Genomic DNA, 5,942 nt, shown 5'->3' on the forward strand with positions numbered 1-5,942 from the left:
TATGCCATCCCTAATTCAGGGGCTGTATAATTTTTGAAATTTTGTTGAAATTGCTTGAAAACCTTTGCAATTTCCTGCACCTCTCATTTTCCCCCAAGTCCCAAACCTACGCAGAGTGCAAGTGGGTTTTTAAACTCCAGCTAAATTTTGTTATTCATCAAAGGGCTTTTCTCTCTACTGCTTTGCTGGGTGTATCTGAAGTATAATATTATGCACCAGTGTGTGAAGCTTTGCTCCCAGAGCTATTAGCCCGAGGTAGTAATTTTAGAGCATTGCGTTGCGTTCTCAGCCTGGTTGCGTTTTGAGCCTGAGTTGTGCTGATTCCACGGATAGAACCCAAGTTGGCAGCCTCCAATGCAGCAGTGTATCCCAGTAGTTGCCATGGGAGCCGAGGTGGTTAGATAATGGAATAAAATAATAGCAGGTGGCAGTGTGATGCTCGAGCACCACAGCTCGAAACAAAACTATATCGATCAGTATATGTATATCTGTCTGGCAGGCATTAAAGTCTGGCTGCTTAGTCACGACATTCCTGTAAAATTAGTGGGTGAACCGTTTGGCATGAATGTACCAGATGGTGTCATACGATTCAGCCTGTCGTGCAGCATAAACTTACTAGTTAAGTTAGAGCCTTTCTTGCAGCACGGATTCGAACTGACAACCTATGTTAGGTGTATTAATGCTCATTATTCGATCTGCTCATTTTTTATATTCAACCACACTAACATTACTTATTACCCCATCTGTGCAGATTCCTTCTGGCATTATTTGAAGCTGAAGGGTTGCTCGGCTGAGGATCTCCAAAAGTACCACAAGAAGGTGACGCGCTACCTGGCACAGAAGTGCTGTGGCCTGCGGCGGTAAATATCTGTTCAAGCCAATAGTCTCTTGTTATATGCATGAATAGATTGGGTAAGCTCATGTGCTTACAAAACTCGTAACTTGACTGTATTTCCTAACTGTCTGTATGGTACACTTAGTTACTGGAATAACCTGCAAATCGCACTGGAATTTGCCTACTATAGTGAGATACTGCTTTACCCAAGTTCTGCTTAAGGATAGTCTGCTACTGAGATGACGCACAGAAGATTATATTTATGAACCAGACTGTTAACAGCACTTATGGACCACATTAGCAGACTGTTCTGAGACCGCACGCAGCCAGGCTTTTCAGCGTGGAAGAGGCGGCTTTAGACAAGGCAGGCGAGCGCTCTGTTCCTGCACATTAAGTAGATGTCGGATGAATCTCGAAAAAATATGAACGGCGCGCCAGGAATATGACTACTACAACCCTTCGGAGATGTGCAGTGCACAGTATACGGCCATGCCAGCGACATGTCTTTCTGTTCAAACTTTCTCTAAAACCGCTGTCACTACGCAGAAGCAGGTAGCAGTATCTGTACTAAGAATCTCTTAGTGAAGCAGCGCAACGGCACAAGGCCAAGGGAAGAAGGGGACAAACACAGCGCTGAACTGACAACAAATGTTTATTCCGGATGCTAACAGCATATATATACTCTTTTGCACCTTAGAAAAAACAAAGAAACAGAGAGCAGCAGAAAGTATCAATCCCAGTCATTATGCGCATGCAGCTGTATCGCGTGTACATCGATCATTTGAAATCAGGAAGTTGTGCTCTTTCACCGAGATGGCAACGGAAGGAGTGCTGATACAATTCGCACCCAGCTTCATGATCTCAGATGCCTCAATAATCTCTCGTGTAAGCTTATCCTTGTGTTTGGTAACAACTTGGCTGTTTTTGAATTCTGGGTAACATGAACAGTCACGACAGTGAGTACCTATGTGGCGGGCCGCGTTCTTGACATTGTTTGCGTGCTCTTTAAGTCTTTCATTAAGACACCGGCCAGTTTGGCCGATGTATGACCCACCACACTTCAACGGGACTGAGTCACCAAGTTGTCTTGGCATGGCACATACTTCATCCTGTGGTTTTTCTTGCAATTATGACCAGATTCCGATCTTTTATCCGGGCGATTAACTCTCGCACACAAGCCACTCAGTCTGACAGGAGCCGAAAAAACAACATCAACTCCAGCCTTTTTGCCTATTCTCTTCAAATTGTGGGACACAACATGAACATAAGGTATTACTGCCAGATTTTTTTTTTGCTTGGAATGGGGGACAGCTTTGCCCTCCTTCAGCTTTTTCAATATCCCTTCTGCTACTGATGCCAGAATATGAAGGGGGTATTTTGCGTCTGTTAGCCTATCAACCTGATTGGAGAAACTAAATTCAAACTTGTGTGGGCAGGATTTTTGCATGGCATTTTGAAAGCATGACGCCACAATGCCTCTTTTAACAAGCTTCGAATGGGCTGAGCTGTATGGAAGTAAGGGCTTTTTACCCCTAGGATCAAATGCCCAGCATACATGGAAATCAGTAAAATATAAGGTCAGATCAAGGAACTTAATGCGATCATTCACAGCCACTTCATGCGTAATTTCCAGCGGCGAAAGCACTTCACAGAATATCGCACACAGGTCATTCACTTCCGCAGCAAAGCTGGCCGGGTCACAATCTAGTAAAATTAGGTAATCATCTACATATCGGAACACTCTTGCAACTGTTGAGCTCATGAGTGATTGTTCGAGTGCCCTGTCAAGCTTAGCAAGGAACATGTCACTTAGCAATGGAGCGATGCAAGATTCTATGCAGTTCCTAATCTTTTGAACTGTTTTTATTCAAAAGAATGGGATCTGCATAGGATCTTGCATCGCTCCATTGCTAAGTGACATGTTCCTTGCTAAGCTTGACAGGGCACTCGAACAATCACTCATGAGCTCAACAGTTGCAAGAGTGTTCCGATATGTAGATGATTACCTAATTTTACTAGATTGTGACCCGGCCAGCTTCGCTGCGGAAGTGAATGACCTGTGTGCGATATTCTGTGAAGTGCTTTCGCCGCTGGAAATTACGCATGAAGTGGCTGTGAATGATCGCATTAAGTTCCTTGATCTGACCTTATATTTTACTGATTTCCATGTATGCTGGACATTTGATCCTAGGGGTAAAAAGCCCTTACTTCCATACAGCTCTGCCCATTCGAAGCTTGTTAAAAGAGGCATTGTGGCGTCATGCTTTCAAAATGCCATGCAAAAATCCTGCCCACACAAGTTTGAATTTAGTTTCTCCAATCAGGTTGATAGGCTAACAGACGCAAAATACCCCCTTCATATTCTGGCATCAGTAGCAGAAGGGATATTGAAAAAGCTGAAGGAGGGCAAAGCTGTGTCCCCCATTCCAAGCAAAAAAAAAATCTGGCAGTAATACCTTATGTTCATGTTGTGTCCCACAATTTGAAGAGAATAGGCAAAAAGGCTGTAGTTGATGTTGTTTTTTCGGCTCCTGTCAGACTGAGTGGCTTGTGTGCGAGAGTTAATCGCCCGGATAAAAGATCGGAATCTGGTCATAATTGCAAGAAAAACCACAGGATGAAGTATGTGCCATGCCAAGACAACGTGGTGTACTCAGTCCCGTTGAAGTGTGGTGGGTCATACATCGGCCAAACTGGCCGGTGTCTTAATGAAAGACTTAAAGAGCACGCAAACAATGTCAAGAACGCGGCCCGCCACATAGGTACTCACTGTCGTGACTGTTCATGTTACCCAGAATTCAAAAACAGCCAAGTTGTTACCAAACACAAGGATAAGCTTACACGAGAGATTATTGAGGCATCTGAGATCATGAAGCTGGGTGTGAATTGTATCAGCACTCCTTCCGTTGCCATCTCGGTGAAAGAGCACAACTTCCTGATTTCAAATGATCGATGTACACGCGATACAGCTGCATGCGCACAATGACTGGGATTGATACTTTCTGCTGCTCTCTGTTTCTTTGTTTTTTCTAAGGTGCAAAAGAGTATATATATGCTGTTAGCATCCGGAATAAACATTTGTTGTCAGTTCAGCGCTGTTTGTCCCCTTCTTCCCTTGGCCTTGTGCCGTTGTGCTGCTTCACTAAGATATGTCAGACCAACTCGCCCACCAGTTCATGTTGTACTAAGAATTCGTATCTTAAAGGAAAAAAGAAAGCGCAATGTCCACCTTTGGCACGATTTCTGCAGTGATGTGCGTTCTGCCGGCTGACAGTACACCGCTTGCTTGGTGTTGTAGGCCTAACATGTGCTTTACTCAAGGTGTAGCGAGAAGCGCTTTTGAACTAGCCACCAGCGATCACAGAAATGTCTTCTCTTTTTACCGCCTCTACAATAACTTTATGGTGGTATGAACGTGCAGTTTTTATTCCCGCAACGTCTTCGTAAGTGAAGCGCGCGGAAAAACGGGCAAGGCGGACCGCCTCGCAGTGATAGATGCGGGTTGCATGCACGGACTCATTCTGAGCCGTTGGCAGAACAGTCATTACAGGCCATGATGCACTTGGTCACACGTTGCATGCACGTCTGCATCTTGATTTCTATCTGGAAACAGCTTGGTTGACGTCACTTCTGTCAGTAAAGTGCTCTGCATGCCAATGTCTCTCACATTCCGGACGGTTCCCGCCAGCCATCGTATGAAGCGGCGTGTGCATATTCTTCAGATGTATAATTGAGGCTTTATGCATTATTCCTATGGGTTTACGTCGGGCCCGTGCCAATTTGATGTTAAATGTGGATCGTTGCATGAAAGGGGAATGCATAATCAAGATTCCACTGTATGACTTTTGTAACATTTGCATGCATTTGTTGTGTATGCATACTATATATATCACTGTTCTTTTTCTTCACCTAGGACAGTCTGAACAAGAGAGACCTGCTGAAGAAAAATTCTGTATATATGTAAATAAATAGTCGATTTGCTCCAAGTGAGGCGTTTTTATACCTGGCTGTACTGCAGGAATGCATCGAATGTTCAGAGTCAGACTGCTGCTCTGTAGCTGCATATTAATTGACAAATAAAGCGTACTTGGTAATGACTACAGGAATACAACACACTACACAAATGCACTACAGAAGGCAGACTACAGAGATACGACACTACAGAATTACGTCACTACAGAAGACAGACTACAGAAATACTACACTACAGAAAGACTACAGAAATACTACACTACAGAGGACAGACTACAGAAATACTACACTACAGAAGACAGACTACAGAAGTACGACACTACAGACTACAGAGGACAGACTACAGAAATACTACATGCCCAAAATACGACAGACTACAGAAGTTTTCTGTCGTAAATTCCTGTAGTGCGTTTTGACTGGGGACAGCCGTGACCCTCATAAATATGTCAAGTTCGAGAGGAGTGCGTCTTCGGCTGAACATGAGCCCCGCGTTCGCGAAGAGGCCGCCACCCTGCGGCGCCGAGGGTAGGCCGGAACGCTCGCGGCACAAACAGTTTCCCGGAGTTCGCGGGCCCACAGGCCCGTAGTGTCTTGCAACGCAACGGCCTTAGTAACGGCTTGAGGTGGCGGGGGAAGCCGGCAAGCTAGCACCAGGAGGGCTCCCAGCAGAGGAGGCGAGGAGGACACCGAAGGAAAGAAAGAGAGTCCTCAAAGAGAGGCGTTGGAGACAGATGAGACAAAGGACAGAACGAGCAGTGACGGGCGAAGTGGACGGAAGGAGATCGCGCTGGTCTGCAGTCGGCGAGGCCGGACCCGAGGGCATCCGCAGCAAACTTACCACCAGCCGAGACGCCCAAGAAGCCTGACGCCACAACCCGTCACAGTCACCGAAACGTGGGACCGCCACCAGGCAGAGCGCCACCCCCGCCAGAGCAGCCGAGAGCGAGGCAGCGGTGACAGCGATGAGCGGAAGACAGCGGTGAGCGGAACTCCCAGTTTCACCTTCAGGCAGAGTGAGAATAAATTAGGTTGATTCGGAGGCGTTGTGTGTTGGCTCATTTCTCCTCGCTTCAGCAGAACCCGTAGATAGCTACAAATATTATGTTGCATTGTGACTGACCCCCGACAGGCGGGA

The 5,942-nt window shown here is 45.9% G+C and overlaps 1 long non-coding RNA gene across 1 annotated transcript; it reads left to right on the forward strand.

Moving 5' to 3' along the window:
- Positions 1-472: 472 nt before the first annotated feature.
- LOC149354711 (uncharacterized) lies at positions 473-4,821 on the forward strand. Its single transcript, XR_016289676.1, has 2 exons — positions 473-860; positions 4,749-4,821. It is a non-coding gene; the product is annotated as an uncharacterized LOC149354711 (long non-coding RNA).
- Positions 4,822-5,942: the final 1,121 nt, after the last annotated feature.

The sequence above is a fragment of the Amblyomma mixtum genome, chromosome 3 (genome assembly GCF_055824585.1).
Source record: "Amblyomma mixtum isolate Tamu chromosome 3, ASM5582458v1, whole genome shotgun sequence".
Taxonomy (NCBI): Eukaryota; Metazoa; Arthropoda; class Arachnida; order Ixodida; family Ixodidae; genus Amblyomma; species Amblyomma mixtum.